General features: G+C 46.4%; 2 non-coding genes across 2 annotated transcripts; both read left to right on the top strand.

Annotated features, from left to right (window-relative positions):
• Positions 1-2,249: 2,249 nt before the first annotated feature.
• trnar-ucg (transfer RNA arginine (anticodon UCG)) lies at positions 2,250-2,322 on the top strand. Its single transcript has one exon. It is a non-coding gene; the product is annotated as a tRNA-Arg (tRNA).
• A 7,992-nt stretch (positions 2,323-10,314) lies between these two features.
• trnar-ccu (transfer RNA arginine (anticodon CCU)) lies at positions 10,315-10,387 on the top strand. The gene has a single exon. It is a non-coding gene; the product is annotated as a tRNA-Arg (tRNA).
• The last annotated feature ends 1,870 nt before the right edge of the window (positions 10,388-12,257 follow it).

The raw sequence follows: 12,257 nt of genomic DNA, 5'->3' as shown, positions 1-12,257 counted from the left end.
TGGGTTCGATCCCTATCTGCGGTGATATGTTTTCTAATGATTGATATAACGGTGGTTTAGGTGGGGCGAGTGGTGGAAGGTGCTGCCAGGCGGGGAGGCTGCATTAAGGAGGATTGTATTATCACCTGTCAGCCAAGAATCCATTACAGCCATAAGGTCAATGTAATCATCCACAATAAGAAGGGAGAGAGAAGACGGGCCAGTTAGCCTGACATCAGTCCTGGTTTTGGGAGATGCTGCTGAAGAAGCCTTGGCAAGTTATTGCTGTGCATCTTGTAGATGGCACACGGTGTGCCGGTGGTGGAGGGAGTGAATGTTCAAGATGGTGGATGGGGTGCCAATCAAGCGGGCTGCTTTGTCCTGGGTGGTGTCAATCTTCTTGAGTGTTGTTGGAGCTGTACTCATCCAGGCCAGTGCAGAGTATTCCATCACACTCCTGACTTGTAGATGGTGGAAAGGCTTTGGGGAGTCAGGAGGTGAGACACTCACCGCAGAATTCGGCGATGGTAATGCTGTTGAATATCAAGGGGTGGTGGTTAGACTCTCGTAAGTTGGAGATATTCGAGAATCAGAGGGCACAGATTTAAGGTGATTGGCAAAAGAACCAAAGGCGACATAAGAACATAAGAAATAGGAGCAGGAGAAGGCCATATGGCTGCTCGGCCATTCAATAGGATCATGGCTGATCTGAATCTAGACTCACATCCACTTCCCTGCCCTCTCCCCGTAACCCCTAATTCCCTTATCTGCTAGGAAAATGTCTATCTCCATTTTAAATGTATTTAATGTTGCAGCTTCCACAGCTCTCTGGGGTAGCAAATTCCATAGATTTACTACCCTCTGAGTAAAGAAGTTTCTCCTCATCTCAGTTTTGAAAGGGCAGCCCCTTATTCTAAGATTATGCCCCCTAGTTCTCGTCTCACCCATCAGTGGAAAAAACTTTTTTACGCAGCGAATGGTTGAGATCTGGAATGCGCTGCCTGAAAGGGTGGTGGAGGCAGACTCAATCTTAACTTTCAACAGGGAGTTGGATAAGTATCTCAAGGAAAGAAAATTGTAGGGCTACAGGGAAAGGGCAGGGGAGTGGGACTAGCTGAGAGCCGGCACGGGCCGAATGGCTTTCTTTTGTGCTGTAACCATTCTATGATTCTATGATAGTCACTGCCTGGTACTTGTGTGGTGCCAATGTTACTTGCCACTTATCAGCCCAAGCCTGACTGTCATCCAGGTCTTGCTGTATGCGGACATGGACTGCCTCATTATCTGAGGAGTTGTGAATGGAACTGAACACTGCGCAATCATCAGCGAACATCCCCACTTCTGACCTTATGATGGAGGGAAGGTCATTGATGAAGCAGCTGCAGATGGTTGGACCTAGGACACTGCCCTGAGGAACTCCTGCAGCGATGTCCTGGGGCTGAGGTGATTGACCTCCAACAACCACAATCCAGAGTAACTGAGAGGTACGCTGGATGTGTTTCCGTGGAAATGTTGGAGAATTGTTGTGGGGCAGAAAGCGATGGTGAAGTTGGAGGCCACCATAAGATGCGGAAACGGTGGAGAAATGGACGTCGGCCCAGGAGAGTGAATTTCTGGCCAGGACCCAGACAGCAGCAAAATAAACCAGTGGGACAGTCACAGACTCAGCAGGAAACAGCAGCGATGGGGGATGGGCTGTAAACTGGACAAAGTTACCTTCAAACTGCAGCAACTGAATAGAAGGTCAGAGTCACAGCAGCTGAGTCTTACAGTGTATTCCAGTGGAGCCCAGTGGAGTAGTGTAGTATTGATGGCAGAGAAGGCCAGGAATTGGGAATCAAATTTGAGCAAAGTTCCAGGGCTCACTGATGAAAACAAAGAGCGGGGAGTGTCGGGGAATGGACAGTGGGCACGGTATCTCCCTAAACATCTCTGCCTCGCTGCCTCTCTCCTCCTTTAAATGTTCCTCAAAACCTACCTCTTTGACCAAGGTTTAGGGCACCTGTCCTAATATCTCCTTATGTGGCTCGGTGTCAAATTATGTTTGATAATCGCACCTGTGAAGCACCTTGGAATATTTTACTATGTTAAAGGCACTATATAAATACAAGTTGTTGTTGTAGGTGGCTCTGGTATGGCGCGAGCAGTGACAGATATGATGGGTGAAAATAGCTCCCATCTCTGCTGAACTTTCGACGACGCTGAAACTGAGGCAGATGTCACATTTCGGAGTGGTCAATTGCCCTCAGGCGGGTTACATTGTGTATTCAGCCCCAGTGGCCTAATGGATAAGGCACTGGCCTTCGAAGCTAGAGATTGTGGGTTCGAGTCCCATCTGGGGTGATGTGTTTTTAATGATTGACACAATGACGGTTTAGACGGGGCAAGTGGTGGAAGGTGCTGCCAGGCGGGGAGGCTGCATTAAGGAGGATTGTATTATCACCTGTAGCCAAAATTCCATCAAGGCCGTAAGGTCAATGCAATCATCCACAATAAGGAGGGAGAGAGAAGACAGGCCAGTTACCCTGACATCAGTCATTGGGCAAATGTTGGAATCCATTATTGAGGAAGTGGTAACAATGCACTTAGAAAATCATATGATTAGGTTTTTGTGAAAGGGAAATTGTGTTTAACAAATTTATTGCAGTATTTTGAGGATGTAACCAGCATGGCAGATAAATGGGAACCAGTGGATGTTGTATATTTGGATTACCAAAAGGCATTCAATAAGGTGCCACGGAAAAGGTTTTATTTTTATTTGTTCCTGTGATGTGGGCGTCGTTGCCAAGGCCAGCATTTATTGCCCATCCCTAATTGCCCTTGAGAAGGTGGTGGTGAGCCGCTGCCCTGAGGAACTCCTGCAGCGATGTCCTGGGGCTGAGGTGATTGACCTCCAACAACCACAACGCTACGCAAGATAAGGTATCCTGGGGTTGGGGTAATATATTAGCATGGATAGAGGAGTGGCTAACAGACAGAAAACAGCGGGTAGGGATTAACGGGTCATTTTCCGGTTGGCAGGCTGTAACTAGTGGGGTGCTTGGGCCTCAGCTATTTACAATCTATATTAATGACTTAGATGAAGGGACCGAGGACAATGTATCCAGATTTGCTGACGATACAAAGCTTGGTGGAAAAGTAAGGTGTGAGGAGGACACAAAGAGCCTGCAAAGGGATCTAGACAGATTAAGTGAGTGGGCAATAAGGTGGGAAATAGAGAATAATGTGAGGAAAGGTGAGGTTATTCACTTTGGTAGGAAGAATAGAAAAACAGAATATTTTTTAAATGGTGAGAAACTATTAAATGTTGGTGTTCAGAGAGATTTAGGTGTCCTCGTACAGGAAACACAGAGTTAGCATGCAGGTACAGCAAGCAATTAGGAAGGCAAATGGCAAGTTGGCCTTTATTGCAAGGGTGTTGGAGCACAAGAGTAAGGAAGTCTTACTACAATTGTACAGGACTTTGGTGAGACCACACCTGGAGTACTGCGCACAGTTTTTGTCTCCTTATCAGAGGAAGGACATACATGCCTTAGAGGCGGTGCAACGAAGGTTCACGAGATTGATTCCTGGGATGAGAGGACTGTCCTATGAGGAGAGATTGTGTAGAATGGGCCTATACTCCCTGGAGTTTAGAAGAATGAGAGGTGATCTCATTGAAACATATAAGATTCTGAGGGGGATTGACAGGGTAGATGCTGAGAGGTTGTTTCCCCTGAATGGAGAGTCTAGAACCAGGGGTCACAATCCCAGGATAAGGAGTCGGCCATTTAAGACTGAGATGAGGAGGAATTTCTTCACTCAGAGGGTTGTGAATGTTTGGAATTCTCCACCCCGAAGGATGCTGAGTCGTGGAGTATATTCAAGGCTGAGATCGATAGATATTTGGACTCTAGGGGGAACAAGGGATATGGGGTCGGGCGGGAAAGTGGAGTTGAGGTCGAAGATCAGTCATGATCTTATTGAATGGCGGAGCAGGCTCGAAGGGCTGTATGGGCGACTCCTGCTCCTACTTCTTATGTTCTTATGGTGATGGACATTGAAGTCCACCTGATGGCATGAGAGTTCATGGGGTCAGGAGTCACCGTTGAGGACTCCCTGGGCCACTCCCTCCTGTCTGTGTCGCACTGGGCCGCCCCCTCTGGTGGGTCTGTCCTGCTTGTGGGATGGGATATACCCAGGGATGGTGATGGAGGAGTCTGGGACCTTGGCTGATAGGTATGATCCTGTGTAGTTGCATTCTAGCCCAAGCTACAAGTTTAAAGTTACCTGGGCCCACTGACCATCCACCGCTTTGTTTACATCAGTCAGCCCTGGAAACTTCCACGGAAATACCTCCAGCAAACCTCTCGGTTACTCAGCCATCCCAAATCCCTCCTCCCACTTCCTCGAATTGTCAATACACTTGTCCACAAGGCCCTTACCAGCCTTGAACTTATTGCGGATGATTGCATTGACATCACGGCCTTGACGGAAACTTGGCTCACAAGTTACGATTAATGCAGCCTCCCCGCCTGGCTGCACTTTCCACCACTTGCCCCGTCTAATTCGCCATAGTGTCAATCATTAAAAACACATCACCCCAGATGAGACTCAAACACACAATTCCTTACTTCGGAGGTCAGTGCCTTATCCATTAGGCCACTGGGACGGAATAGTAACAACACCCCACCTGAGGACAATTGACCGCTCTGAAATTCCTTACATTTCCCAAATCTTGGAAAGTTAAGCACTGAGGAAAGCTATTTTCACCCATCATATCCGCCGCTGCTCACGTGCCATGCCAGAGCCATCTGCAGCAACAACTTGCATTTATATAGTGTCTGTAAAGTAGTAAATCATCCCAAGGGGCTCACAGGAGCGATTATCAAACAGAATTTGACACCGAGCCACATAAGGAAATACTAGGGCAGGTGACCAAATGCTTATCATAGAATGGTTACAGCACAGAAGGAGGCCATTTGGCCCATCGAGCCCTTGCCGGCTCTCTGCAATACCACTTCAGCTAGTCCCACTGTCCCTGCCCCTTCCCCGTAACCATGCAAATGTTTGTCCTGCAGGTACTTATCCAATTCCCCTTTGAAAGCCGTGATTGAGTCTGCCTCCACCAGCCTTCCAGGCAGTGCATTCCAGATCTTAACCACTCGCTGAGTGAACAAGTTATTCCACACGTCGCCTTTGGTTCTTTTGCCAATCATCTTAAATCTGTGTCCTCTGGTTCTCGATCCTTCCGCCAATATGAACAGTTTCTCTCTATCTACTCTGTCCAGACCCCTCATGATTTTGAATACCTCTATCAAATCTTCTCTCAATCCTCTCTGCTCTATGGAGAACAACCCCAGCTTCTCCAGTCTATCCACGTAACTAAAGTCCCTCATCCCTGGAATCATTCTCGTAAATCTTTTCTGCACTCTCTCGAAGGCCTTCACATCCTTCCTAAAGTGCGGTGCCCAGAATTGGACACAATACTCCAGTTTGGGTCGAACCAGTGTTTTATACAGGTTCATCATAATTTCCACGATTTTCTACTCTATACCTTGGTGGCAGGACATATTGAGAGAGTGGTTAACAAAGCATATGGGATCTTGGGCTTCATAAATAGAGGCTTTAGGTTTTGAGTACAAAAGTAGAGAAGTTATGCTGAACCTTTATAAAGCGCTGGTTGGACCACAACGGGGGTATTGCATCCAGTTCTGGTCACCACAATTTAGGAAGGATGTGAAGGCCCTTGAGAGGGTGCAGAGGAGATTTACCAGAATGGTTCCGTGGATGGGGGATCTTAGCTATAAGGACAGGTTGGAGAAGCTGGATTTATTTTCATTAAAGCAAAGGAGGTTGAGGGGTGATTTGATAGAGGTGTACAAGATTATGACGGGTTTGGATAGGCTAGATGGGGAAAGGCTCTTCCCACTAGTTGATGGCACAAGGACTAGGGGACACAGATTGAAGGAATTGGGCAAGAGATACAGGGGGGATGTGAGATAAAACTTTTTTACACAGTGAATGGTGATGACATGGAACTCGCAGCCGACGGAAGTGGTGGAAGTGGAGACACTCAATGTTTTCAAGGGGAGGCTGGATAGGCACTTGAGGGAAATAAACTTGCAGGGCTATGGGAATAAAGCAGGGGAATGGGACTGACTGGATTGCTCTAAAGAGAGCCGGCACGGACTGGATGGGCTGAATGGCCTCCCTCTGTGCCGTTATGACTCTATGACTCTACAACTCTATTCATGAAGCCCAGGATCCCGTAAGCTTTTTTAACTGCTTTCTCAACCTGCCCTGCCTCCTTCAATGAGTTGTGTACATACACCCCTAGTTCTGTCTGTTCATGCACCCCCTTTAGGATTGTACCCTTTAGTTTATATTTCCTCTCTTCATTCCTTCTACCAAAATGTATCAGTTTTCTGCGTTAAATTTCATTTGTCACGTGTCCGCTCATTCCACCAGCCTGTCTATGTCCTCTTGAAGCCGATCACTATCCTCCTCACTGTTCACTGCACTTCCAAGTTTTGTGTCATCTGCTAAGTTTGAAATTGTGTACAAACTTTACTCTGGCTGTGCAGTTTGGGTTTGATTGAATACCTACCGTAGTATTCGGGCCACATGGGAAGAATGGGGTGAATCGATTCATTAGCCACCCAACAATGTGCATTTTAAATCCTAATCAAAGATTTTCTGTGTGCTGTGAGAATAATTTGCTCTGTAAATAATGATTTGGCGGTCACAAACTGACCCTTAAGTCTCATGATTTTCATTGCTTTCTGTGCAACCCCAGTGGCCTAATGGATAAGGCACTGGCCTTCTAAGTCAGGGATTGTGAATTCGAGTCCCATCTGGGGTGATGTTTTTTTAAAGATTGGCACTATGATATAGCCGTCAAGGCCCAGAATGTCAATGCAGCCATCCAGAATAAACTCGTAGATGGTCAGGGCAGTGTTCGCAAGTTGATAGACATTCTGACGGGATTTGGGAGGGCAGAGTAACCGAGAGGTATGCTGGAGGTATTTCTGTGGAAATGTGGAGAAGCGTTGTGTGGCAGAAAGCACTGGTGAAGTTGGAGGCCATCATAAGATCCAGAAATGGACGTCGGCCCAGGAGAGTGAATTTCTGACCAGGAACCCAGACAGCAGCAAAATAAACCAGTGGGGCAGTCCCAGACTCAGCAGGTGACAGCAGCGATGGGGGATGGGCTGTAAACTAGACAAAGTTACCGTCAAACTTAAGCAAGTGAATAGAAGATTTGAGTAGTCCAGTGGAGCAGTGTAGTATTGATGGCAGAGAAGGCCAGGAATTGGGAATCAAATTTGAGCAAAGTTCCAGGGCTCACTGATGAAAGCAAAGACCAGGCCGGGTCGGGGAATGGACAGTGGGCATGGTATCTCCCTAAACATCTCCGCCTCGCTACCTCTCTCTCCTCCTTTAAATGTTCCTCCTAACCTACCTCTTTGACTAAGGTTTAGGGCACCTGACCTAATCTCTCCTTATGTGGCTCGGTGTCAAATTTTGTTTGATAATGGCTCCTGTGAAGCACCTTGGGATATTTTACTAGGTTAAAGGTGCTATATGTTATGTTCATTAATATCTAGTCATTGTTATTAAGAACAGCTAGCTTTTGCTGGACACTTTATTGAGCACATGTGGACTAGGCACAGTATCTGTAGAGGCCTCCGTCTTGACTGCTGCCTTGTGGGTAGCCAAGTGCATCGTGGGTAGCCCACTCTTATATACATACAGCACCACCTAGTGTACCATTCCAGAATGACAGGTTACTGATCATTACATCCCCCTTTCTTTGAGGTTAAACAAAATCAGTATCAATCAATAACAACATAAACATCTTCAACAGTCAATGCATTTTCAATGTAGTTTTCTTTGTACTCAAAGATTAAGTCTACCAGGCTTTTTTACTTCACGTGTGGATCTTCTCAGCACACGTAAGTCTGATGTGTTTTCATGAGAGCCTGTATGTGTATTTGTGTTTGATTGTTCTGGTGGTGAGTGACAAGATTCAGTTGTGGCATTGTCATCGATTTGCTCTTCGATAGTCTCTTGTGTTTTTAGGAGGGAACGGTGGTTCCTCCTGAGAATCTGTCCTTCCTCAGTTCTAACAGTGTATGACCTTGGCCCTACTTCCTCAAGAACTGTAGCTTTCCTGTTCCATGCATCTGGATCCTCAATCCTGACAACATCATCCCTTGTCAATGGTTTCAGAGTTTTGAATGACTTTTCATAGTGTGATTTCTGTTTCAGCTTTAACAGTTGAAGTCTCTGTCTCAGTTCTTTACTCTGCTTTTCTTTTGCACAGCAGGGTAGCGTGGTACGCAACTTGCGACCCATTAGGAGTTCAGCAGGTGAAGAACCAGAGTCTAATTCCCTTAGCAGAGAGGTCAATAACCAGGGGTCATAGATTTAAAGTAATTGGTAGAGGGGATTAGAGGAGATTTGAGGGGAAATTTCTTCACCCAGAGGGTGGTGGGGTCTGGAACTCACTGTCTGAAAGGGTGGTGGAAGCAGAAACCCTCATCGCATTTAAAAAGTACTTGGATGTACACTTGAAGTGCCGTAACCTACAGGGCTACAGACCAAGAGCTGGAAAGTGGGATTAGGCTGGATAGCTCTTTGTTGGCCGGCGCGGACACGATGGGCCAAAATGGCCTCCTTCTTTGCTTTAAATTTCTGTGATTCTATGATTCTAAATAATGATTTGGACGTCACAAAATGGCCCTTACGTCTCATGATTTTCAGCAAGTTAATTGTAGCCCCAGTGGCCTAATGGATAAGGCACTGGCTTCCTAAATCAAGGATTGTGTGTTTGAATCCCATCTGGGGTGATGTGTTGTTAAAGATTGCCAGTGGCGAAAGGTGCAGCCGGGGGGGATTTTATCGGCACCTGTCAGCCAAGTTTCGGTCAATATCATAATATCAGTGTAATCGTCCAGAATAAGCTCGTAGATGTAAAGAGCCTAGTTTGCAAGTTGATGGGCGTTCTAAAGTGAGTGAGGATTTGGGAGGGCAGGGTAACCCAGAGTTACGCTGGAGCTATTACTGTGGAAATGTGGAGAATTGCCGTGGGGCAAGAAAGCACTGGTGAAGTTGGAGGCCACCATAAGACCCAGAAACAGTGGAGAAATGGACGTCGGCCCAGGAGAGTGAATTTCTGGGCAGGACCCAGACAGCAGCAAAATAAACTAGTGGGACAGTCACAGACTCAGCAGGTAACAGCAACGATGGGGGATGGGCTGTAAACTGAACAAAGTTACCTTCAAACTGCAGCAACTGAATAGAAGATCAGAGTCACAGCAGCTGAGTCTTACAGTGTATTCCAGTGGAGTATTGATGGCGGAGAAGGCCGTGAATTGTGAATCAAATTTGAGCAAAGTTCCAGAGCTCACTGATGAAAACAAAGAGCGGGCAGGGTCGGGGAATGGACAGTGGGCACGGTATCTCCCGAAACATCTCCGCCTCGCTACCTCTCTCTCCTCCTTTAAATGTTCCTTAAAACCTACCCCTTTTGACCAAGGTTTAGGACACCTGTCCTAATATCTCCTTATGTGGCTCGGTGTCAAATTCTGTTTGATAATCGCTCCTGTGAAGCACCTTGGGATATTTTACTATGTTAACGGTGCTATAGGTACTTGAGGGAAATAAACTTGCAGGGCTATCGGAATAGAGCGGAGCAATGGGACTGACTGGATTGCTCTAAAGAGAGCTGGCATTGACTCGATGGGCCGAATGGCCTCCATCTCTGCCGTTATGACTCTATGACTCTACGACTCTATTCATGAAGCCCAGGATCCCGTAAGCTTTTTTAACTGCTTTCTCAACCTGCCCTGCCACCTTCAATGATTTGTGCACATATACCCCCAGGTACTCTCTGTTCATCCACCCCCTTTAGAATTGTAACCTTTAGTTTATATTTACTCTCCTCATTCCTTCGAACAAAATGTATCAGTTCGCTCTTTTCTGCGTTAAATTTCATCTGCCACATGTCCGCCCATTCCACCAGCCTGTCTATGTCCTCTTGAAGTCGATCGCTATCCTCCTCACTGTTCACTGCACTTCCAAGTTTTGTGTCATCTGCAAATTTTGAAATTGTGTCCTGTACAAACTTTACTCTGGCTGTGCAGTTTGGGTTTGATTGATTACCTACCATAGTGTTCGGGCCACATGGGGAGAATGGGGTGAATCGATTCATTAGCCTCCCAACAATGTGCATTTTAAATCCTAATCAAAGATTTTCAGTCTGCAGTGAGAATAATTTGCCCTGTAAATAATGATTTGGCGGTCACAAACTGACCCTTAAGACTCATGATTTTCAGCATTTGCTGTACAGCCCCAGTGGCCTAATGGATAAGGCACTGGCCTCCTAAGCCAGGGATTGTGGGTTCGAATCCCATCTGGGGTGATGTGTTTTTAAAGATTGGCACTACGGTATAGCCGTCAAGGCCCAGAATGTCAATGCAACCATCCAGAATAAATTCGCAGTTGGTCAGGGCAGTGTTCGGAAGTTGTTGGGCATTCTAACGGGAGTGGATTCGGGAGAGCTGGAGGTATGTCTGTGGAAATGCTGCAGAATTGCCGTGGGGCAGAAAGCACTGGTGAGGTTGGAGGCCATTGTAAAGTCTGTGTGTTATATGGCGAATTAATACACAGACTACAAGAGTAACTTTAACAGGACTTTACTATTCGAAGGTCAGGACGAATCTGCCCAATAAATCCTTACACAGCACTTATATACCGGTGTGGTCACCACCGGTATTACAGTATACAGTAGCCAAGATAAAGTAGTGCAACCCTTAAAATAGTTCTCTTAAAGGTGGAACGTTACATACACTACAATCCTCCCTTTTTAGGTTAACAGTATATATATATTCCCATTAATATAACATCATAACATATATACAACTTTATCTAAAACAGTTCACAGATTCAGTCTCTCTGGAGGTTTCCTGACTCTGTCCGGATAACGCCTTGGTGGTGTAGTAGTTTTCGGTGGTGTAGTAGGTTCTTCTGGCAAGGTCGATTCTGCTTGAAGGACAGTGTCAGGTTCATCTGATTCCAGTATTACCGGATCGGAGGTAGATGCTCTGGGTATCTCTGCTTCAACATTAGGCGTATAGAGTTGTGGAGTAGGCTGGCCCTTTGTGGATGACTCTATGATCTGGTCAACATGGCGCCTTATTATGCTTTCACCAATGTCCACGGTATACATCAGCGGTCCTAGCCTTTTTCCAATAGTTCCAGGCTGCCATTTCTCGGTACGATAGTCCCGGGCCAAAAGTTGTTGACCTATCTGGAAGGTTCTAGTTGGCCTTTCATTCATGCCTTGAAATTGTCGGTTCTCTACGACCCTTCTGACGTTTGGCTTAATCAAATCTTAGTCTTCTATTGAAAAACATCATGGCGGGAGTTTGGTTTGTGACCGCATGTGTTGCATTCCTGTACGCCAACAAGAAGTTATCTACCTTATGTTGTAGATTTATGTCTTCATTACCCATGGCCTTTATGGCCTTCTTGAAGGTCTGGACAAACCTTTCAGCTAATCCATTGGTGGCGGGATGGTATGGGGCGGACGTGTAGTGCTTAACCCCATTGCTTTTTAAGAACTTCCTGAATTCTTCGGACACAAATTGCGGTCCATTATCAGAACAGATCTGTTCCGGCAGCCCATTCCCGGCAAATATGGTCCTTAATACTGTGATGGTTTTTTCCGTGGTGGTGGAGGACATCTTTATTACCTCCGGCCACTTGGAGTGTGCATCCACCGCGATTAAAAACATTGAGTCCATAAATGGACCAGCAAAGTCGATATGTACCCTTTGCCATGGAGATGAGGGCCACTCCCATGGATGCAGAGGAGCTTGTGGTGGGGCGTTTTGGACCTTCTGGCATCCTAGACAGCTCTTGGTTATTTTTTCAATGTCTCCATCAATACCTGGCCACCACACAAACGCTCTGGCTAGGTTCTTCATTTTCACTCCACCCAGATGCCCCTCATGAAGCTCCTTTAGCACTTTATGCTGGAGTTTGGGTGGAATCACCACTCTGGATCCACACATCAAGGTTCCTCGGCACACTGACAGCTGTTCTCTTCTTTGCGAAAATGCTGGCAACATTGGTTCGCCATGTGCTGGCCATCCCTCCACCGTTAAATCGTAGACTCGTGAGAGAGTCGGGTCATTTCTTGTTTCCTTTTCGATCATAGAATTTGTTACTGGTAGACATTCCACTATGGTTGAGTGGAACATCTCCACTGGGTCCACTGTAGTCGCCTC

This window comes from Somniosus microcephalus, chromosome 28 (assembly GCF_052327205.1).
Source record: "Somniosus microcephalus isolate GS21.2 chromosome 28, FLI_Smic_1.0, whole genome shotgun sequence".
In the NCBI taxonomy this organism is placed as follows: Eukaryota; Metazoa; Chordata; class Chondrichthyes; order Squaliformes; family Somniosidae; genus Somniosus; species Somniosus microcephalus.
Note: the sequence above shows the minus strand (reverse complement) of the source record. Positions and strands in the feature narration are given on the sequence as shown.